This window comes from Manacus vitellinus, unplaced genomic scaffold, assembly GCF_001715985.3.
Source record: "Manacus vitellinus isolate BGI_N305 unplaced genomic scaffold, ASM171598v3 scaffold_15_pilon, whole genome shotgun sequence".
Lineage (NCBI taxonomy): Eukaryota > Metazoa > Chordata > Aves > Passeriformes > Pipridae > Manacus > Manacus vitellinus.
Genome location: NW_021939122.1, coordinates 17,579,245 through 17,604,832, shown reverse-complemented (window position 1 = coordinate 17,604,832; position 25,588 = coordinate 17,579,245). Strand labels below are relative to the sequence as shown.

General features: G+C 36.0%; 1 protein-coding gene across 2 annotated transcripts in view; it reads right to left on the bottom strand.

Annotated features, from left to right (window-relative positions):
* ATRNL1 (attractin like 1) overlaps positions 1 to 25,588 on the bottom strand; it is a 464,278-nt gene that overhangs the window by 24,823 nt on the left and 413,867 nt on the right. The window lies entirely within an intron of this gene.

The following is a 25,588-nucleotide window of genomic DNA, read 5'->3' as shown; positions in this document are numbered from 1 at the left end:
AAGTTCTCAATTTGCATTCAACAGATCCAATCTCTGTAGCACAATAGAAGCTGCCACACTACGGTGTCAGCAGCAACTGAGCACACAGAAGATGTTCTGAGTGCTTGGAGAGGTGAGGACCTCACAGCTGCAGGAATGAGGGTGATACAAGAACAGTCCAGTCATGAAAAAACATACTGCTTTTTTAAGTAAAGCCCCTTCTTAATGTAAGAACCATTGTGTGTGAGACTATTAATTATCTACATAGCACTCAATATGTTACATAGGTGTTACATCACATCAAACATTAGAGCTTCTCAAGGTGATTTATTGTTAAAACTACTAGTCACTGCTAAGCCTGGCCAGCCTTCAAAATGTGAAATTCCCAGGTTAACTGATACAACTATTCTGTCCTGGCTCTATGCAGACTCTCCTTTCATTCTTCCAAAACCTGCTGGTGAAAGATATGTCTGCTAACTGCATCACCATACTAGATTTGATAGGCTGAAATAAAAGGCAGTTCAGCTGAGTTTCAAAGGTTGTTTTTAATCTCATCCAACTCCAGCTGCCTAGAGTGAGGTGACTAGACTAAACTAATCATCTAAGCTCCCTCTGTAGACATCAGAGGAACACAGACACCTCAAGAGTGAGATAATTTTATTTCGAGATCATGTAACAGAAAGGACAAAATGTCCTGTCCAAGTGCTTCATTCTTTCTGTTGACTATCAAGGAAACTTAGATTAATTTAGATTAGAAACCTAACTTTTGGATGAATGTGAGACAGCTCCTGGTTATTTTGATATAGAATTGCTTAAGAACAGCTGTGGGAGCAGCCTTATACAGACAGCATTAAAGATAATTCTTGCTTCTGGCAATTCACAAATTAAGCTAAACTAAAGTCCCATTTCAGCAATAAAACTATTTTAAAAGATACTTTTTGAGTTCATATTATAGATCTTAATGGGAGAAGGGTGCCATATGGAGGGATTTCATTTTGTTGATACTCAATGCTCTTGTCTTCTTTATGTATATCCCAGAAATTCAAAGCAAACATAAAGCTTATATATTTTTGCAAGCAATTTTTAGTTTAAATACCAAAAAACTATATTAATAAAGCAATGGGACACAGAAATACTAAAATGAGAGATCTGAGAGTAAACGCTCTTTCAACTCAGTTAACACCATCAAGCTGTATGCAGTTATCTTGCATTTATTAGTTTGTATATATGGATTATGGCACTTTAAAATGTCATGTATTATTTTCCAAGGATCATTTTCAAAGAGAAACTGTAATTTGCCAAATACAACTGCCATATAAAATAATAGCTAATGTAACCGTATGGCAAAATTGCTGTCAAGTTGTTTACCAACTGTCCAATACGATCAAACATGGTCTTGTGATTATTTTCCTTTTCTGTTTGAGGAAAAAAATATATCTGACTTCCAAATCCAGGCTTTTGTTTCAGTAGTCTTTGAATTCTGGGAGTACAAAAGTATTCTGTAGCTTCTATGGCCAAATAAAGTAGTTCATATGCTCAAAAGTGAATCTCATCAAACTTTCTGAGACCAAGAAGTGACTGCTGATACAATGGAGGAGTAAATTCTTCAGTGAGGATGAGAAGAAGGAGTATTCTTAACATTCTTCTTCACTTACAAAGTAGATCAAAGGCATGCAGCTTTAGCTACTTCAACCTATACAGAATGACGCTGCAAAAAAAAGTACATTTATCTAAAAAAACGTGGTGATATTGCCACTATCTGAGTGTTTTCTACATTATTTCCCACTTTCTATGCCCTACAACACAAGATGTTTGGCTTTACTTCCAAAGCCCTTCCCCATTAAACTGCCTCATCCTTAGAAGGAGTTCCCTACAGCTGTCTGCAAAACTCTCTTAATTATCTCATTTCAGATCCTGTCTTTGATATGTTGCTTATAGAAAACTCATAGCTGGCCTGCTGCTCTCCTCTGAACACTGACTTTTTGGCTGCCCAGCACTGTCACATTGTTTCCTTATGGTCCCCCGTCTGTCTAGACCCATCTGCTGTCTCTTGTTTCGTACTTAGATTATAAACTCCATGGCAGCGGAACTGCCTCTTTGTTCCGAGTTCATTTAGTGCCTAAAACAATGCAGGCTTGACCAGTGATTAGGGCTTCCCAGAACTAGAAAAAAAAACCACAAAAAAAGCAAACATTCTCACAAATAACCCAGCTGGAGTGCCAGAAACAGACGCTGCCTCACAGACACCACAACATGGAGGAATCAAATTCCACCAAAACTAAATTACTTGGCAATATTGGTCCATTTGGTCATCACTGAAAAATAGCCTTCATGTCTCTCTTGCTTTTCAATCCAGCTAACAGTTGTGGCTTTTAGCTAAATAATGTCTTCTCTGAATAAAACTTGCCAAAGTATTGCATTGTGGGCTTTAGGTACCAGGGCTCTGCTTCCTATGTCTTGGCTTTTCTAAAGTATGCAGACTCAGAGTCTCCCTTTCTCTTTTTACCAGAAAAAGTTGGGGTTTGAAGCCAGCTGCCCTGAAGCCAACTTGGATGTAAAGAAATGTTCACTCTTCACTGGTTTAAGGCATCACAGCCTTCTGGTGTGTCAAAACCCTACTGAGAAAGGACATAAGGATTAAGAAACCAGTGTGACCAGACCCCAGAGGAAAACAAAACACCACATGTGTCTCTGGATGCAGCAAATGATGAATCCTATAACATCTCCAAAGCTCCATGGAGGCAGAATCTGAGTCCACTGTGACTGACCAACACAACTGGGGAAGGTCACAGCACCTACTGCTGCCCTCACAGGCCCTTGCAGATTCTGGCAAGGAACATAGCATAGTTATATCCTCATTCCCATTTCAAGACTGTCTGTATACAGATGACTAGAATTTGGGACAGTATTTCTCTTGTGGTTCTTAAAGTGCTTATTACTTTAATTAACTTTTTCATGAAAGTAAAATAGGGCATAAATTTTAGCTGTATTCCTGTGAGATTGCTAACTTAGATTTCTTCAAGCACCTCTCCTTCATATTGCCAGTATTTTTGCTGATTTGATTACATAGAAGAGGTGGCAGCATGATGACTGTTAATTAGAACTGAACTCTCAACTTATTAGCAGTACACCTTTTTATGGGTTTCATATTAACAGATCAATACAAATAGATGTGTTTTAGAGGTAAACACCTGTGTTTACCTCTAAAAATGAATCACTCTAGTTCATACATGTCTCCTTTAGAATCTTTTAGCCTGAAGAATTCCTATGAAAAAAAGGAATATAAGGAAACACAAAAGTTCAGCTCTAAAGGGAGGTTTTACTACAAATAAAGTATTATAACTCTAGTGATCAGGAATGTCCTTGAGCTGAAAATTTTTGATGATATGATTAACAAACAGTGGCATTACTTGTATGCAGGACTCAGCTGTATATTATGCTTTACTTTCAGTCACTATATATTTCTCAGGGATTCAGGACCTTATCTAGGAGGTTCTGGACATATTCAGCACCAATACACTTCAATAGAAGCTGAGGATGTTCAGCAGTCTGTACTACTATGACCACAAAGCTTAACTGTGCAGTGCATGCTGAAATAATCACGAGGTAAGTACCTGGTAATTTCTCTTTTCTAGCCAAAGTGCACATTACACATTAATTACAGTTAAGCCACCTAAGCATAATTGTCAAGTATTCTACAGAAACAAGTAATTTCTATGCAGATTGTATTTGGCTGTGTTATTCTGTGTTGCCACGTTTACATGGACAATGCAAACCAAACTATTAACAAACCAAATAACCCTGAAAGAACATTTAATAGTTATTGCTGACACAGACTCAGCTTCTAAGAATGCCAGGGTAGGTTATAATATGGAAAAGAGTAGATTATGAAGGACATAAGGATACATTCCTTTATCTGACAAGCAGAATGCCCAAAGAAGCTAAGTCCTGTATGCTGGCTTCTCATCCTTTGCTTCTGAATTTTAAAATAAAATGGTAATGATATGTCCAGGTGGCAAAAATTCTGTTTTAACAGCTGCATCAACCGTTCAAAACTCGAAAGCAGCATCTTAACAGATTAACAGCTCTCCATAATATTATCTTTGTAGCGTGCAATTTCTTCCCAATGATAATTAGGTATTTAGAGACACACATAATTTGAGAGAAATGACTGGATGATTTTTCATTTGCTGAGAAATCTACTGTCAGAAATGGAGATCCACTGTGGGGACTAATGTGATTCTGGTGCTAGAATTAGTGTCAGAAAGACATGAAAAAATGGGGTTTAAACTATCTAGATGGTAAAATAATGTACCCATACAGACCTCCACACTGTTAATATGTGTGGGATATATTTTTCTCCAAATGGAACAATTCTATTCCTAATATGCATTTCATAAGTTTGAGTACCGAGGGGAAATATAAGATTTAGTAAAAGATGAAGTAGAATTTTTTTCATCAAATAGATCTTTCCCAGTCTAATTTGGGATAACAGATAAAAGATGCAAAGGACCATTAGTTCTTAAAGGCATTTGTTTGTTCTTATTTTTGCATACCTACTACAGGGCTCTATTTCTGTTTGCCTTTGCTGCTACACTGCCTGTGACTAAAATACATCTTTAACTGTACATCATTTTTCCTCTGGATTTTATTTACCATGTCACTCACCAGCTAGCTTCATATAAGTACACCTCAAGCTACTGGAAAAGAGCATTCTCCACATTCACTACTAATATCATTCCACAGATTGAGTGGAGTGCTTTATGAGAGATGCTGCTATCATTGAAAGACAAATCATGTCTATGACATATTCAGTCGGCTTTTACCTGGGGCTTAAAGTCGTACATCTACAGCACTAAAATGTTTAAGCTGGCCCTACAGCATTCTTCTGTTGAGAAATTGATAGTTCTTTTTGTGCAGCAAAAGAAAGCTCCTCATTTCCTCAATTACAGGTGTACATGCATGTGTATGTACACACATTCCCCCACCCTTAAATGTACATCCAACAGCATCCACATTCAGAAGAATATGTTAAGATATATGTAAGTGGCATCACCAAACATTCAAACATCACAGCTGTTTGTACAAAAATAATTTTGTCCTTTCTTATGGTCCAATCTAAGCAGTAAATGTTGCAGGTGTTCTTCAGAAACATAGAACAAATACTACACTATTGAAAGCTGTATCACAAGGTACTCACCCAGGGGAAGGGAATAAGGGCTGCACAGCCAAATCTAGCAAACCGTTACTTCTAAGAACTTGGCTTTCCAGTTTCATTTATTTCTTTTTAAAATAACCCTTGAAGCATTTTTTTCCCCACAACTTTTGCTGTTTGCTGTTTGCTGAATGATTAGGCTTTAAAAGTTTTCTAGCTTAACTGTCATGCTCTCCCCAGTGCTCTGGTACTTGATACTGGACATATCAGCTGCATCATTCAGTTTTTCAGCTTTACGTTCAGGACCAAATATATGAATTGTCAACAATAACCCCATGGGTGAAAATAGCCTTTCCTATGACCTCCCAGTTGCAGCAAAGTGATAAAACTCCATGGCAGGTCTGGAGAGGTGTGGCTGAGGAGCAGAGAGCCTTGACTGTGCCCTCTCCTTTCTCCCCACTGCTCCAGCAGCTCAAACACTTCACAGTGCAGCCTCTGCTGACACAGCAGCTCTGGTAGCATCTAAAAGTCTGCTGTGAACAACAGAAGTGCTAGAAATTTCCTTTGAAAGTAAACATATTTTTCTGCAAAAATCTTTCATTCCACTATGTTGGGAAACTTAGCAGATAGACCTAAGTTTGTATATTTTGTATATAACTACACAAACACTTCACAAACAAGCTTATAAACATGATGAAATGGGCACCTCTGTGACAGCAGTTGCATTTAAACTTGTTAATTGCTTCAAATAGCTAGCTGCAGACACAGACAACCTTAAGTTGTAGTAAATGTCTGCTTAGTGTCTACGGAATCAGAATTTAAGCATACATAAGTAAAATCATATATTTTAAATAACAGGGTTAATTCCCACAGCTAGTTCATATCAGCAAAGTTCAGAGAACTGAGGTGCTTCTGATCACATATTTTCAGCAGCTCTCTCAAGATCTGCAAACTATACCTCCAACTTCTTCATTTCTACACAACTTTTGTTTAAAAGACCAGCATCACAAAGGGCCTCTGTCCTTTCTTCACAGGAACTTAATGGCCAAGTTTCACGAGTCTCTATGTACAGTGAACAAAACTAAATACTGCAGCAGTTACATAATCAATGTTCAATATTTAATCAGGCATCACAGTGATACATCACTGAATGACATTGGGGTAGGATTTGTATAGACAGATGGTATTGACCACTTGATAGAGTTGGAAAAACACAGACTTTTTTAAACAGGACCCCTTCTTCAGATTTGAGCTTTCTAAAGAGAGGGTTCCCAGGCATGTTAGGATTCAGCTGACTAAAACCCATAAAATTTTATCAATTTTTTAATCTATGCTCACACATGCACATAGAAAGAGATTTAAAAATACACTCAAATGTCTCGACATTTCTAAAACATTACAAATTATTTCAAATTATTTTCGGTGGTGGCAAAATGCATAGAACGAATGGCAAAATGCTACGGAAATAATTTTTTAATTGCAGAAAGGCACTTAGAACTTTGTAACTCATTTTTTGACAGAAATCCTTTATATTTAGGGCCACACTTTCTATCATGTTCTTCAAAAAATGCATTGCAGGTATATGGAAAAGAAAGCTGAATACGTGGAAAGAAGAGCTAAGTTACTATTACCAAATAAAATTGTAAGACTCTTGTCTTTCCATTAAAATAAGAAAAATAATCACTTCCACAAGAAAAATGTAGTAAATTGCATTTTCTCTTCCGTGTAGAGATGCTTACATGCAGCAACATCTACCTCCTCAGCAAAGTAGTCATTTTCTTGTCATGTTCAAGTAATATGTCATACATAACTTGCTCAATCTCTTGAATGTTACTTTCCATAATCACACCGTGAAGTGTCCTAAAAGTCTGGAAGATGTCAGAATATTTTGTGTTGTGATATCAACACACCACTCTATATGCAGACAATGAATAATCAAATTTGCCCATGAAGGAATGGTATGTATTGCTAGGGTTGACTTAATTTTCCATTTATACTTCTGTTTGTTGTTAAGAAATAGGAGAAGGCATTAGCTTGAAAGATATCTGTGGGTGCAGGACAGCAACAGAAGTTTCTTCCCAATTAAATATTTTTCAATATGGTCATCACGTTGAATTTGAAAAAAAACCAGAACAACCTAATACTTTTTACTGCATTGCTACACTATTGTGAAACATCACAGTTAGAAAAGTTGTCTGCTCTAATTTGATCCTGTTTTGGCATTTCAACTTAAAAAGGGGTATTTGACTTTACAGCCTTGTCTAACAATGCCTTCTCATTGAGTCAAGGAGAGATCCAGGAAATCAAACCACAGCATATCTGTCTGTGGAGTCAGTGTATGTGATACTGGATCATTTTTTTATTCTTGACTAATAGGACATAAAATTGGTTCAAACTGTATCTAGAATGAATCAAACTACAAGTAGACCTGCAAGTTCAATCAGGTTTGTTTCTTCACATTTCAACCTTACCAGTCTGGGACAAGAAAATATTATTACAGCATACTCAGGGTTTACAAGAAAGGTACATAACTATGGAGACAAAATCAGCCAGCTCTTTCATTCATGACTGGTCAGGTCATAAAATGAGCACAATTCATAGCCTTGCTTCCAAAACAAAGAACATGTTAAAGTAAGATTCCAGATAATGAGTAGTCTGCTCCCTTTTCTTTAAATAGAGATCTATTCCTCTACATAAATTGTTCAGCTTGAAATGCTGCAAATGTTTTGAACAGAAAAAAGGCTTCCTTTTCAAGGTCTGGCAGAACATCATTCCAGTTTGGTAGGAATATGGTATAAGTGGCATCCAAAAGCAAAGAACAGAATGCACTTTTTGAAGCACTGCCAATAAGGTAACACAACCCACTTCTTTAAGTTTTTCATTTCATAATAGATGATTTCTTAAGAAACCAATATTTTCTTCTCTTCATATACTTTGGAGAGTGCTTAGAACTACTTATTTGAAGTTGAGTCTCTTATTCATAACTAACTTTTCAATAGGCCCTTTGTATTACAATCCAAAAGATATAAATAATACCAAAAAGCAAACAAAATCAATCAACAGTTAAGAGCTCATAAATTCAAATTATGCTCAGTTCAATCTCATGAATACAAAGCAAGTTAAGTACTTGGACATGGACCTCTTCTTCAGTTACAGATTATTACCATCTGATTATTATTTGGTGATCTCTAACATGAATGTGGTATTTTTTTCATTTCATTCTACTAGAAAAATTATTACAAGAACCTGAGTATCCCCTACCAACTTTCATATTTGCTGGCATTTTCTCTAGGAGAATTAAGGAATAAGTGGAAACAGTTTCCTTCAAAGTAAGGGAGCAGACACATTGATGAGCCCTGCTGAGAAAACCACCAGTGCTGCCAGTGCTCAGCTGAATAAACAAAAGTTTCAGCTCCCAGAGCAAGAAATGCAACACTAAAATTCAAGTATGCAACTTGATATCAAAAGGAAAATAATTTGGGGAAGTAAAGTGTCTCAACTTCTGCTTTCCAAAAGAAAATTCAGACAGTAGCTATTGCAATTAGGTAGGGAAATTGCAAGAGGACAAGGTAACAACTACTTTTATCAGAAATAACTAAGCAACACCACACAAGCTAAAAAAGGTAGACCAGGTACTGGGCTAAAATGGATGTAGTCAAAACAAAGAACAAATACCAAAAGGAACAGGCAGAAATTATTTGTTTTATGAAGTTTCTTGTGACCTCTTCAAGATTTTTCTGTTTTAATGGCATTTGTATCACCATAGTGATACAATCCCTCAGGTGGAATAGGTTATGAAGGTGTATCCACAGATACAAGTGTGGCCACAGTGGCATATCTTATTTTTGAAGGAGAAATCTAATGATTTATCTCAGTATATGGTGTATTTGCACCAGGCTGCACTGAGACTGGCAAACATACACATTTTGATTGGAATTAATATTTTCAAATCTAATTGCTTTGTTAATTTATTGGGAGTGTCCATGCTAAGCTTTCATTTACGCTATTTTTGTATCATTGGTGAGTGTGTAAATGAACAAAAATTTTAGTGCAATTATAACCATGTTCTGTCTCTTAACTATAGGAAATATGACTGGAGGGACATCAACTTTCATTAGAACACCTGAAATAGGCCAGAAAAAAACCCTCACAAGTATACCCATAAAATATGTTTAGAAGATGAGCTTGGGAACTAATTTCATAATTTTCAGGTATCTAGATATCTTTCATTCAGTGAAAGCCTTGCTTTGATATGGAAACTACCCTTTTCATTTGGATAGATTCACATTACTATAATTCAGGACTGAGAACTAGAATTCTGTAAAATATATTATTTTACTGGTAGATAGCAATTTCTGTCCTTCATGGATTTAAAGTTCACTCTGCTGCACTGTGGTGTTTTATTGGCATCTATATGTATCTATAGAAATAGATGCACTTGGAACATTTGAGGATATAAAAGTGTAGAATACATGCAATATGATGACACAGAGCAGGGAACTTGATGAAGTGAAATACTTTCTCTTGACTGTACCTGTCCTTGTATCAGTTTCCAACTTGATGGCCAAGTGACAGCTACAGGCCTTGTGTAGTCATCAGTCAGACACTCCAGATTAGCATTTCCATGCTAGCATTTGCTAGCACTTCCACGTTTGAACATTTTGGATAGGATCTAATGAGGGAATGGCTGTTCAGCAGCCCCAGAGCTGTTGAGTAAGATTTGACAGGGTAATTGCTCCAGTAGAAAGAATGGTGCTGCATCTTCCTTGAACTCTGTGCAGCACAGTGTCAGGATTTCACCTGCCATTGGCTGATGTAAACTCTCTTTGATAGTTGGGCTATACTGCCTGGGTGGGACAGCCTGTGTCTGTGGTCATGTTTGTCAATTATTACAATGTTCACATTCTAGTCCTGCCTTAGGGATTCGTCTGGTTTGGGATACAAAATCCAATATGTCTTGAATTTTTCAGAGGGACTGTCACAGCAGGGAAGAAGTGCAAAGTGGCTTCCTATAAGTGTAGAAATATTATCTATGCTGAAGTTGGTAAAACTAAATTCTATATAATGAAAAAAACTATCTTAAATGCTTGACATGGTTTCCGATTGTTCATTTGACTACCTGGAATGTTTTTATGTGCCTACCATTGAAGAAACAACTCAGTAATTTATGATAAGAAATGCAGAAAAATGGTGCTTTCTAAAAATCTTTTTTTTCATATGACTATTGATCAATGGAGAAAAATGAGAGAAAGCATAATATCAGGGAAATGGCATTTGAATAAAGCTCTAGTTGCCCAATAACAAACAGTGAAAGTTTATTACAGAATTTCTTAATACTATCCTGATGGAATAAATTATCGGATTATGAAGCTATATTAGATTCTTAGGGGCCAATATTTATCCCACAGGTAAGGATTACTTGAATAATTTAAAAATTCCCCTGTGAATGAATTATGCATCCTTGTAAGCAAAATGTACATCACAGTTCTAAAATTGCCACCCTTCACTTCTGCTGGGAACTAAGCCACACTTGTTTCCTAAGACAAATTTCTCTTCATTAAATGGACTTTTTATTGCACCTTGCTACAAAGTGCCACAACCCTGCATGGAGAAATAACTGATCCCTGCTGGCTGACTTTACCAGACATGAATCACTGACTCCACTGTGTATGGGAAAAGATGGGCATGTGTGTGGGAAGAAGGAATTAAACCTCAGGGCCAAGATCTCTGCAGGAAATCCTAAAAATAGCCAAACTTAGGAAGAAGCATGGAGTTAGCTTTCTGGTTTCTGTGTCAAGACACTTAGTAAAATTAAGATTTTGGAAGTAGAAAATATGAATCAACCACAGCCTTGATTTTCCTGTTACTCTATAAATCCTGCATATTTCCCAAATTCAGAATTACAATGCTACATATCACATAACTCTCATTTTAGGTATGCCAGCCTTTGACCTATGTCAAACATTAGTAATTAACAGTGTAGGAAGGATGGATATTGTGCACATAAAGGGCACACTGCAGAAGAGACTGACAGATAAAGTGGTATACACAAAACAAAACAAAACAAAACAAAACAAAACAAAACAAAACAAAACAAAACAAAACAAAAAGCTTCTGAATGCTTGGAATCATTTTAGTAAGAATTTATTTTAAAATATTTGTTTTACTCCTCCATTCCTGAGTATTCTATGCTCCTGCTGCACCTGTTTTTGCATAGGAGGTATCATATAAGGGGCTAACACAAAACAATCAGGTATAGAAAACATGACCTTGACTAGCTTGGAGGAACTGGGATTATTTTGATATAGAGAAAGGTGATAGAATGTAAACAGAAAAATATAAAATACTGCAGAGAAAAGGAGGGAAGGAAATAATCTTTTTTCCATGCTCATTTTGGGCATGATAAAAAGTAATGGGCTTAAACCATAACAGAGGAAATTTAGGTTAACCATTAGGAAAGATTTTTTAACATCACAGCAATGCATGGGGGAAAAAAATTTCCTAGGTAAGAAGCACGAAGTCCATTTTTGTATGCTTTTATGAACAGGTTAGACAAACATCTGCCAGAAATTGTTTACATGCAGCTGATATCGCCTTGAACAGGGGAGATGGGAGTAAATGATCTCTAAAAGTCCTTTCCAGCCTTATTTTTTTATGATTCTGTAATCAACTTTGAAAGGAGCTTGGCATCACTCCTATTGAAAATAATGGGAGTTTGCAGAGTGTTCTGTAATGGCATTCCAGATTTCCTCCAGTACAAACCAAGGTGGAACTGTGTCTTTCAGTGGAAGGAAGTGGGACCTCGAGCTCCAGTGGCTGCAAGAAAGGTGGTAATTTATACCTAACTGCATTTGTCACACTCAGTATCTGGCATTGCCAAGCTCTTTAAAAAGCAGAAGAAATCTGATGCCTCTTTCAGCCCATTCCTCAGATTCTGTTCTGAATTGAAGCTGATGTGTGGCTGATGTTTCTTAGGTGGATGAGTAATTGATTGTAATGCATCATTTCACAGAAATTAGAGCTTTCTCTACTCTAAATATGTTTCCGAGCAAATACTCTTAAATTATCAGAAAACAGTAAATCAAATGATATATTTTAATTTCAATCTAAGACATCATTTAAAGCTACATGTAACTCTTCTCCTGTGTCAGTCTGAACAATTCTGTGACTCAGCTCAGGATGTGGCTCACTGTGCTGCCAGACATGGTTTGCTGGTTTCTAAAAACAACCCCATATTATTTTCATCCTCTACACATAAAAACGCAAATAAAAATTATTCAAAGGTTATTTCTTCAGTACTGGCATTTAAAATTTAACAATTTCAGTCTCCAGAAATTGTAAAGAAAATTCCATCTGAAGTTCACATTTATACTTAGGTTATTTTGTATTTTATGAGCAGCATTCCTTTGCTGCTTCCCCAGGAAAAGATGCAGTCTCTTCTTGAATTTAATGTGTTATGCTCTAATAGTTTGTACTGTAACTTGTTATGCTTTTTGCATATTGATACATTTTCAGGTAATCAAAATATCTCTACAAAAAACTTCATTGTGCACTCCCAGCTGCAATATGCTATCAAAGATTCTTTATCTATTTTCCCTCATGATGACTAATCAGTATTTCTCTATTGTGGACAAAGGTTCCTGCATGAGTATATTTGACAGGAATCATTTATCTGCAGGAAGAATAACAGATTAATCTGCACTCTGGGAAAAAAAAAAAGCCAACAAAAAGGAACAACAGAGTATCTTATATATTGAGATACTGATCTGAAATTTCAACAACAAATAGTGAAGAAGAGTCCTTATCCTTGACTTGAACTTTTCTGCTGAGGCAACGTAGGGATCTGGAAATTAATGAATGATGTTATGCACTCAACCATGCTATGAATTATTACTTTTTTTTTTCTATTACACTTACAACAATGAATCTGAGAACATCTCAAGCATTTATTCCTGCTACATCCTCACAAAGTAGCATTTCAGTTTTACAGAGAGCATAGAGAAACACCATGCATCCACAAACACATGTGGATCTGGTAACAGAGCAAGGGCTAGCATTTACTCTGGGTACAAATTCCAGTAAGTGCAAGTCCTCGCAAGAATTTTCTTCCTTTCTGATATGATTAACTACAATCAGCCACCTAAAACTTCCATGCTTACCTCTAGTTAGTGAAACCATTTCACTACAGAGTAAATACTGGTGAACCCACTGTTGTGTGAATTTGAGCCTAAGGAGCGAGAGGCAGATGCAGCTGCAAATGCATAGGAAGGGGAAGGATTGACGGGGAAAAAACACAAGCCTGAAGCAGTTCTGTACCTGTAAAAGTGTCTGAATGATAACCATGGACAAGTTTGAAAGCCTTGAACAGCAGTTATGGGTATCATGCTGGTATATCACTGGCAGAGGACAAGGATAAGGCAGGTTACCCTTTGATCACTGCAATCCAGTCTACTGCCTTACAGGGTTTTCCCTATGCAAGGCACCAGATATTTTACGTCCCACTTGCATTCAGATGCATTCAAAAGAAGTTGAGGACACTGAGTACTTAATAGAAGATACTTCAGACTGTGTATCATTGAATCGTGAATTATAAGTAAGAAATATATATATATAAATAGTATAGATTAAGCAGAGAATGGGTGAAAAGGATAGATACATTGTCATTCTAAACTTTTCATGTTTGTGTCATACTGAGTCACTCTTAACCCTAAATATAGTTTGTCATTGTAATTTTCTTTGTAATCTTTCACTTACACCCTAGCATGTTTTGAGCACTCATGACAACTTTATTGAAATGAAAGACTTCAAGTGACAAGAGGGGTCTTTTTTGGCTACTGTTCAGGTTCATACTTCCTGCTTAGCAATTTGGAAAATTCACTTAATACTAACATTTCTCAGATCCAAACATTTTAGAAAGATCAGGTTTATAAAAAGGGATTCTTTTAGAAGTGATTCACATACAGCTACCAGTTTAAAATGTCCCTCTTTTGGATGTATTATTTTGTCTGCCATTTTTCCATATTAAGTACCTCTCTGTCATTTTCAAGCTCATCTTCTCCATTATGAAAAATATATGCAGTTTAGTGTGTGGCTTACTTGCCAGGTCCAGTAACATTCATAGGAGCCCAGCTTCATCTCATTTTATATTTCCCTTATCTTCATTGTTTTATATATTTAACCACTTCTTGGATTTTTAGTTTGGAATTTTTTTTTAAATACTTTTTAAAACAGGTTTCATTATATGAAAACTGCTATTTCTGTCTGTCTAAACTTATTCCTTTTCATTGTTTCTGCAAACCTTTATATTTGCTCTATGTTTTAAGGAAAAGCATAAAAATCACCTTCCAACCTCTTTTTTTTTTGTGTTATATTATTTTTTAACCTGGGAAATTGCCAGCAGGAGTAGCCTTGATACCAGAGAAACCTGCCCCTCTAGTACAAGTAGAACACAGTGGTGCATCCTGCAGAAATTCTTGAGCAGCTCTGCAGTCAGGTATGATTCACTAGGCTGTACAAGTTCTGACAGCCTTGCTAGTCTCAAACTCATTCCAAAACCAGCATTTGATGGTTTCTACACTGTTCCCCTTTTCATGTTCCACAAAGACTTAGTCATCTGATTGCGCTATTTAGCTGCTCCTACATGTAGTGTCAGACCTAGATGGCAAAGGGATAGTGCAGAGAGATGCAGAACTGAGCCCTGGTCTTGTACAGACAGTACTGACCTGGATCTACTATTTCCCTACAGGACATGAGCTGACGTGGAGATGTCTCTGAACTATATTCCTTATACCTCTCATTCCAAAATTATGAAGTAGAACTACACAAGGCATACAAATAAGAGAAGTTGAGAATTTGTCATGGTAAAGGAAGATTTATCATAACAAGCAACATCCCTTCTCTAACAACCATGACCTAATTAACACAAACCTAGACTTCTCAGCTATCTGTGGGTGCCCTGAGTTAATATCTTTGCTGGGCCAAACCAGTTTCTTCAGAAGGACATTTCTAGTGATTTCACTGTTATGGGACAGTTAGTCCACAATCAGAAAGGATGTAGGCAATAACTGAGTTCACTGTTACAAATTCACTCTTACCACAAGAAAGAAAGTGCCCCATTAAGATATATTTCCTCAGTTTGCTATTCAGTTTTACTAACAGAAAATTTTGAACTTTAAACCTTACGTCTTCTCTTTTCTGCTTACAACAGTAATTGAATATATAGAGCACAGAGAGAGTTCATTTCCCATCCCTCATCTTAAAAGTGTTTTATTACTAATAACATTAGTTCATTTGTGTCCATAAGCTTTAAACCTAGCCTTCTACAATAGCTATACAATATTGACTGAAAGGGGTTAGATCAAATGATTCTAGAAATCGAGCAGCTCCAAACTTTTAAGAGCTACTTTTAAGCAAGAACCGTCCCTATCATGCTTTTAAACTGCTAACAACTGAAAGCCCTGACATCCTTCTGTCAACATTTTCCTGAACCACAAATTGCTCATGCATTAGAAATTCACTTGAAATGGCATAAAAAAAGGCTGTGAAGCAAATGTATTCCTGAAGCCTGGGTCTGCAAGCCAGTGTAATTTCAGAAAACACCATGCAGGCTGGAAAGACAGCAGATGTAAGGACTGAATTTAACTATAGATGATAACTCAATTTATTTTCTCTGTAGTCTAGTAACTCAATAAGTCTTTAGCAGTTTTGTAAATAAACAGATGGATGCCATCAAATGCCACAGAATGATAAATCTGATTGGTCTCTGTATAATTTTGGGCAGCTTTGTCCCAAAAATAGACAGTACAAGCACCTTACCCCAGGAGTGTGCTTGCTAAAATAAATGCTGGAAGGTAGATTATTGGCAATTGCATTGTTCCTGTAACGAATGAAACTTTCCATGATGGCAGGACTACAAACCAGGACAGATCTCAACGTCACTCTTTTGAGTCTCAGATTGACTTCTGTTGATTAAAGAAAAAAAGATGTTTTTCAAGGAATTCAAAGTTAGAGGAAGGATAAATAGGTGATGGGACCCTTGCTGAAAGATTTAAATCATATATAACTTTAACTTTGAAAGGTTTATGATTCTAATTTAGCTGTAAGCCATCTGCTCCACATAGTACGTGTTGACTGAATATAAAACCAGACCACCAATTTTCACACAGGAAGGACACTTATCATCCAGTGTGTCACTTGCACGGGGATTTGTTCACTTTACCTAATTTTTCAGCTCTAACTAGACATCTGTTGAATCCTCAAGGTTTAACAGCACAAAATTAAAAAAGATGCTCTGTTAGGTTAAGGTGTACATTCACATGGGCTGAATACAGAGAAGACAGGCCCTATTATTGCCTTTCAGTAAGAAACACTGGGTCTTTGTGTTAATATCAAGAGCAGTAGAACAAAATGCTGCTTTATAGCATTATCTGATCATCAAGTTTCCATTTGTATAAAATAAATCATACTACTGAAAGATTTTTTCATGAGATTTCTATTAAAAAACATAAGTATTGTATGACCTTTCTCAGCAAAACTCTCGAGTGACAACTTCACGTTTGTTAGTTGCCTTTATAATTTTTTAATTTATTTTTCTTTCCTTTGTTGACATCTCTATCATTCATGTCAAAAGAAGAAAAGCACTCTATGATTTCTTCCAAATAGGGAAAGCTTAGCCTTGCAAAGTGCCTAAGGCTCTGCCTGGAAGACAATGAAATTTGAAGACCTAAGTTTACAGAACATTTTCTTCTTCCTATTTATGAATTATTTTTCTACATCCTATCAATTTTGCTCTGACTTTCCAAAGCCTACTAATCCTCTGGCTTCTTTATCATAGAATAGGCAAAAAGAAAAAAAGAAAAAACACATCCACTAATACAAGACCTAGGAAAGGAAATAAGACCAAGTTCTGTAAACTACCACGTTGTTTAGAGGAAGTGATTATGGTGAGGATACTAGAGCTCTGAGTAGTAAGAGGCAAAAATATAAAGGAACAGCAGTTCCCCACCCTTCCACAGGGAGAACATTGAAGGATCCTAAGGCTGTCCCTGCCATTTGGCAAGGCAGGGAACAAAAAGTCCTGGCTACCATAAATCTTGCCCAGACCCTCCAAAGGACAAATCACTGCTAGAAATCTATGCCTTTCTACATCAACAGCAAGTTGATGATGATGAACATAAACATTCTGCAGTACATTCATCAAGAAAAATTCTTGACTCTTCCCTGGCTTCCAAAAATTCCATTATAACCATGCTATATGGAAGCCAAAGAACTTCTAAAGAAAGGAGCCTATGCATATTTTTAAATTCAGAAAGTCTATGAAAATGGCTAAAAAGCATCAAGAAACAAAGGAGGCTGTGTTTTAGAGGCAAAGAAATATAAGAGCCAAGTGAGAATTGTCAAAAGTCAAGATAAGTTAGACTTTTCAAAGGTTCAGTAAAACAAGCATCTCAGGATTTTCACTGGATATGACTAAGAGACCAAAAAAGGAAAGAGTCGTTATGTAGAAAGAATGAAGTAGAGATCAGGTATTTTCTAGAGATTGTCCCAGGAATGAATTATTTGATGGTTTTCAAGGAAGGACGTAATGTTTATCAAAGACTGTACCATCAATATGGATAATGGAATGAGGATATGGAAACAGAAGAAACAGAAGTTTTATGCAATGACATTAGGGTAATCAGAACACTAATTCTGTAAGAATACAAGAAAACAAAGGCTGGTAACAGGGAAATTTAATAATCTGTCATGTCAAATGCATAAAAATTGAGAACAGTAACTGCTGTTTATTTCAAACTAAATATTGTGTAGATTCAAGGAAAAAAATATTTAGTTGTTTACTGCTCTATTAATCAGACTCAGCTATGTGATACTTTGGAAGAAAGAATAATTAAAGGCAGGTAAATGGAAAACAGGTCAAAATGCACCAACATTTCATCAAAATGCAACAACATTTCATCAAAGTTTGTGCCAGAACCACCCGATAGTTTTATACAATAAATTAACTGATTTTCTGGGTAAGAACATGGAGAATATTTTCTAGATTTCTGAAATCTTTTACTGTAAGAAATTACCAACAGATAAATTATCAAAATGAGAGTTTAATAAAGGAGCTATGGAGAATAGCTAATGGCATGAAGGAGAGAAGACAAAGAGTAGTTTTGAAGAGAAAGAAGGCTGCTGAAGGTAGAGCACAGAAACAAGAATGAATGTTTTTACCAGTCATTTTTGTTTTTATTAAAGAGCTTGGTATTAAAGTAGGAGTAAGCTGCTGAAATTCAATCCTGACAAACATTTCTATGTATCATCAATACCGAGAAGGCATAGAATATAATCTAGAAAGAGATGCATGACCTAAAGAACTTGAGGAATGTACCTGCACTCAGATTCAACAGCAAATTCAAAGCCATGTATTTTGGGAACAAGTAGAAACCTACACTCTAAAAGTTTACTGCCTGAGGAAGAAAATAAGGGCAGAGACATAAGAAGTTGGCCACAGAAATACCAAGTTGGAAGGGGAGTAAATTGTTTTAAAAAAGTAAATGTTAAAAGCAACAAAATGTTAACGCCACAGGGCAATGCCAGATGGGACTTCACATGGCACTCTGAGCACAACCTGGTCATGCAAGGTAAAAAGTGATGAACTGAAGCTGAAACTGGGACAATGCTACAGAGGTGCTCAGAAGACTGAAGGTCTGTTTAAAGCAGACCTTATTTGCCTTGGTAAAATGAAGGTGGAGAGGAGATATGATTGCTGTGTTAAAACATTGCGGATGATGGATGAAAACAGCATAACCCCAAGTACTTCAGCTCATGGTGAGCAGGCAGGTATGGTTGAGAGATGGTGTTTCCTTCCAGGTTAGAGCCTTTGATTTGAAAGTTTGGGTTCTAATGTGTCTGTTCTTGTCCAGAAGCTTAGGATCATGAGCATTCATCACTGCTTCTCTATTCCCCATGACAACAGGGGAGAATAAATCACCAAACTGTCATAGGGATGCAACCTGAAAATAGCTCAGACAACCTCCACAAACAGTGGAAGAGATAGACATGATTGTACTTACACTTCCCAGTGTTCAGAATTTAATACCCTCTTCAGATATTCTTTCAGTTCCCTTTATGCAACTAAAGCTGCAAAAACCCCCAAAAGAAAAAGAAAAGATATTTCTAATACTCTGGAGAAACAGTGACAGTTTTGTTTTGATTAATGAATAACTAGTTGTCAAAGAACTGTTCGCAGTGCTTAACAGTTTTTATTAATATGCCTCATTTTATTGAGTCCCTCTTCAGCAGGAAGTCCAATGATAAAGTTGTAAATCAACCATCTCTACCTCCTCTAGTCTCCTGCTCTCTTTTTTTTCTTTTTTTTTTCAGCTGATAGCTCCACAGTGTGCAGTTTACTGTCCAAACAATAAGCTACTTTTGCCAAACTGTGTGGAAGACACATTGCTAATATTATACTGCCTGTTTTTCATATTAAAGCATTTATGTTGTTCTCAAGTAAATTCTTCAGAATTTAAAGAAATCAAGGTTCTATGGCTAGAATAATGTAAAAACTAATTCTTTACACAACTACCTAGAATTGTGCAAAAGACCAGGCAAAATCAATACCTACCTCATTCTTCATAACTTACAAGGTTTCTTGTGTTAAGAACCTTAGTGCTTTTCAGGTAGATTTTACCCTGCAGGTTCCAAAAGTAATTGCTTTGGATTTGGGTTGGAGAAGGGGTAGTGGTGACTACTGGATCCTATTATCTACTTTGTTTTTGCTATTGCCATAAATATTTTTTAAGTAATCATTGGCACCATCTGCCACTTACCACTGTGTTTTTTTCACAAAGTCAATACTATAAACACAGTCTGCTCCCTCATCTGATGCTGTGCAGAAGGATGGAATTAAGCAGAAAATAGTCACTCCGAAAATAGACCTTACTACTTAAAAGAAAGCAACTCCTTCAGAATAATCTTCAGAATAGATTATTTCAGTTTACATCAAGTGTTAGAGCTATTTTGTTAAGTTAACTGAAAAAAACTCCAGATTTTACATCTTGTGAGACCATGGCAATTGACAAGCCAGTCTCTCAGTGTCAATAAGTTGAAGTTACTGCTTAATATACAAATTAGGAATTTAGTTTTAGTTATAGTCATTAAAACTCTTACGAAGACCATTTTGATGTTAACTTTTTCTATTTTTTGAGCATTTAACTGGCAGCCTGTTGGTAACTAATATGGAGTATCCCTCAATCACTAAAATTACATTTCTATACAAAATGTTCTAGTCATGCCTTAGGTTAGAGAGAAAGATTAAACGCAGTCTTCACACAGTCTAAACAGTAAAGGTAAACTCAAAAATTTCTGTTCCTCACTGAGTCTTTTAAAATAATCCACCTTATCTGTAGAGCTTCTGGTCTAATGAATATGACTGTGCACCTTTGCATAATAACTAAAATGCCTGACTCACCCCTGCATTTTAACACAAGTACTAGACATCTCCACTGGTCTTGTGTGATATATGGTTTGATTTATTTCCAGATACATGTTGGCACTTCAGAGAAAATTAACAGAACTGAGATTTTCGAGATTTTTTTTTTTTGAGTGGTCCTTAGCAAATCATAGTATCATAGAATCAAGCCGGTGGGAAAAGACCTCGAGGCTCTGAAGTTCACCCTTGACTCTTCATCCCATCGACTTCTGTGAAGCAGGAGCTTTTCAGTCTGCATATGGATGTACTTGTTAGTGCAGAATCAGATTCAGATGTTTACCTTGTCTTTTTCTTTGAGTACATGAGAAATGCTAGAACCCTCAACATGTATACACAGCCCCCTAATAATGTGTACTCTGTATATCACACTGTACAATTCACTTTGTATTCTGTTACTTTTTCATACATTTTTCCTGTATTTTCACACTTTTAATATTCTGTAATTCTCCAACATGAAAAAAAAGACCATAAGAGATCCAACCACATTCTGTATGTCTTAATTACAGTATATTTTCATCAATCTCTTTTACTTATATTTTTCTAGAACAAAATCTCTACTCACCTTTGTAACACTACTGATTTTATTAAGTTATTTTGCACGTATGAAAGGACTGAGCGAGGAATGTGTTTGTAGCAGGTAGAAATTCATAGGACTTACATGCCCCAGTGTATATCTGCAATCAGTTCACTGCATACTGAGATAGGTACACATATGAACCCACTCTACATATGAAAAATATAACCTATGGTTTTGCTTCCAAAGGTCATAAAAATTGAGCAATATAAGTAAATAAAATAGTCTATAAAAACTAGCAGTTAATTCATATTTATTAATGTGCCTCTTAAGATATGCATTAGCTTTTCTATATTTTAATCAGAGAAAATTATAAATAGAATCAAGAAGGCCTTGTTACTGTTTTCATCCAGAGCTAATTGTCTTGTAGAACACTTAATGAGTCGTTATTCATTATGATGGTGAGCACAGGGAAGGCAGATGGCATGGTAGTTTTATTGATTCTGTGATCCTACTGTAGCTTGCTGATTAAGTAGGATTGAACGCCACAGTTAGTGTGGCCAGAATTACATGAAATTCTATTTTGCATCAAGGATATCAGACAGGATGTTTCAGATAGCACTGTTGGAGAGGCCTGGGGAACACTAGATTTTGCCATCTTAATTTATACTTATAGCAACAGAATACTGCACGTAGTCTTCTATTTTAATTTCCATTTAATTTCCAAGTGTTATTTTACCTATTAAGTTAGATTCACCTCACCTAGCCATGGCCATATAGATGTTAGATATCCATTAAGGTTTAATAGAGAGACACATATGCAGACCTGCAGAGACCATTCAGCTCACTGCTTTAATAGTGAAGCTCCTTTACTGGGTGTTCTACCATTTTTACCTTCTTTATAGATAAGGAAATCTTGCCGTGTGAAAGTAACATAACCTGCAAATAATTCAGAAATTACACTCCTTGATTCTGAATTATTTTGAAAGGCTTTAATATTCTCATTTCTGTTTGTGCTTTATGGCATTTAGTGGCCTTATCCAAGAATGATAAAAATGTTATTTTGTAAACTTATTGTACAATAACTCAATACCTCAAAGCATGGGATTTAGTTGGCTTTAGTAGTAACGATGACATGATCACAGTTCTTTTAATAGAAAATTACCAAACTATTCTTTCTGTATTGCCCAATATATCACCAAAACTCTATGAAAACCTTGAAGGAGTTATTCTTGGCCCTTCCACTGCTGGTAGCTCATTGGTACCTTTTTCTGCATTACTTTATATATTATAGTTTTGTTTCAGTCTAACCTGCTTTGTGCAATACCCTGTGCAATGTATAATTTAGTTCTTTCTAGAGATCTGGTTGCAACTGCTCTCGTTATTAGATCTGCTTTGATATTAAGAAGAGTATAAGCTATTTAAAGCATGGGGTCAGACACTACAGCAATAAATGATGATCTCTAGCTTCAAATGTATCATAAAGCTTGTCATATGTGTACTACACTGATGCATTCATATTGATACACACAGGAATTGTACAGACAATTGCTATGTTTTTGAACCTTTTATTTTTGATCTGACTACAAAGGTACCGTGCTGTCAATGAGACAACTGAAGAATGAAGAAACCACATGTTCTATCACTCGGTCCAAACCTGAGAAATTTAACTTCCTTAATGTTTTTCATTGATCATTCTAATTTATACTTTGGTTCTAATTTTTGCCTTAATCCAAGCAAAATTTCATTTAAAACCAGTTGGTATTCCAGAGAAGTATAACTGAATTCTTAGCTTATACCTAAAAGAAAACGTAAGGTCTGCTGTTCAATACCTACTACAATGACTTTCCAGATTTTCAGGATGTTTAATTCTACAAGTCATTCCTTCATTGAAAAAGTCCCTTTTAAAAACATGAGTCACAATGAATAGTTTTCCTCTTTTGCAATAAACTCATTTTTATCAATATTTTGACTAAAACTGTGTGACCAATCTATATAAAATCTATCTAAAATCACAGATTAATTTTAAGCAGTTTAACTGTGTCAACCAAGCTATTACTTGTATACTTACAGAGTTAGCACTTAGAGCTAAACAATGCTGTTGAAAGTCTGTAAAGTTCTGAGTATTTTCTGCAGGAAGTGGGGAACACATAGATTTCCACTGGGACATATGGTCTCTGCTAGAGAAGTTTTTTCTGTGCATAGCCTTTGGCCAAAGCCCACCATCTGTAGCTTCAACTTTTCTTCCAGCTGCTGATAAAGGTGAAGTATAGAACATATGCCACAGAAAGAGCAACCTTTACATTAGGGTTTGTTTTTTTTTCTTTGGGGGTTTTTAGTTTGGTTGTTTTCTTTTTTAATATTCAAAGACGCTTTTTAACAAAATGTTTGTTGATATAAAACTTGGAAAAATAAAACTCAAATTCAGAACTTGAAAAATTAGGGATACAACTAACAGCTCCAGTGGCGCATAGATTAGTTATTTGTGTAAAGAATTTGCTTCCTTGATTCTGGAAAAAATGGGATGAAAAACAGTAACACTACAGGCATTCCCTTCTTATATTTCAGAGATTTGCATGGAAGAAATGAAATCCACAGTCTCTCACTGTGAACTGAGAATCAGTATCATTGACATATCATTTAAACAAAAATGCTTGACACACTGTCAGCTTTATCCTTGAATGATCCCAATGAGCTTGAAAATGGTTATATGCAAGTAATAGAGGATTCTAATATTACTTGGCACAACATAATTACGGAACACACTACTTTATCCACCTAAATATCATTGTTTTCATCTAGCTTAGGTCGTAGGGGAAACCAACTGCATAGCAAACGTGTGCGCAGCACAAAGTTTCCACATCATTTCCAAAAACTTGGCAGTGTTCACAGCATCTGCTCCCAGGAAGCCCAGGAAAGAAGCAGCAGGTAGTGCTGCAGGACAGGAATGAAGTGAATTAGCTACAGGTATGCCAACAAACTTGCATAATAGCTTCTGCCTAGTCTACGCATGGTTACACGTAGAGAAAGCAGTCCACGAGTACCAAAATTCATTACTGCCAGATAAAAATGATTATAGCAATATAATCTAATACACTCTAATGGTTGAATCAGCATGGCTGCACACCTCAAGCATTACTATTTGTTTTTGACCCTGAACAAAGGGAAAGTTGTGGCACTAAAACATTTATATATTTTTAAACACTAAATAGCTGACAAATACCAAAATAACAAATGGAGGAACAGCATTCCAAACATATGCCTGAAATGCTGATGGAAGACAGAGCAGAACAGGAGAACATAACACATGTAAAAAATAGGTATGTTCTTTCATACATGGAGAAACATTCAGAATTACACATCTGATGTGTTGTTGAACCAAAGTCCTGTTTAAAAAAGCCTATTCCTTAAATGACTTACAGACAGCAAAGAATAGCAATTACTTTTAAAGAACTCCTTTATATGGTAAATAGAAGATGATTATGAAGAAACCAGATAAATACATTTTTACTACCAAGATGCACATCATAGGTAAATTTGAAAACAACAAAAAAACCCCTCCAAAACCATTTTAATCTCCAATTTCAACAATTACTTTTAATTTCCTTTCATAACATTTTTTCTTGTTGCAAGACTATAAACACCTTCATTTCCTTAAAACATGAAGAGGGAATACGCTAAATATCCTCCCTCTCTCATTGCTCTCTTCAGAGCACTTATATTTATATATTTCTTCCAGGAAATGTATTTGACAAAGCATCAGTAACACTTTTATTTTCATAGCACTTCCAAAAATGATACTCCAAGCCATAAACAGCCTTTTAAGAACTAAGTCCTCATCTTAGAACTCAGGGGAAAAAAATATATAACACCCTTCCCCCTCAAAAAAATGAACTAAACCCCCCAAATAAATAACAGATAGTGATCAGGCCAAAAGAAGAAGAACACCCAGCTGAGTTTATTTCCAACACAAGTCAACTGAGTTTGCCCTCATCATTACTCAATACTTTTTAATCTCTTAAATGGATTTTTGAAGGTTAAAAGGATATCTTTTTGGCTCTTAATGATAAAAGTTAGCCTGAAAGCATATTTTCTGGTTTATAGGAGCATTTTGGGCACATACCATGCAGTTTACTATTCCTTACAAAGTTGTTCATTTCGACAACAGCTCCAGTGAATTCTGAAATAGTAAACTGGTCACATGTGCAGTGTCACATCACTGTCTACACTTTTTTGCCATGGCTGCTTTGTATCATGTCCTTGCAGGCAGTTATTTAAAGGATTTAAAAAGTGTATTTAGGTACTTTCTGTTTGAGAAGTATTTTATGAGAATGTTTTTGTACAATGATCTAGAGTAGATCATATAACGTAAGTTACCACAAGAAGTGCTTTCAGATAATGCAAGTGGTGCCTTAAAATGAGGTGGGATCATTTCCAAAGTGAACACCTCTCTAATGAAGCATTC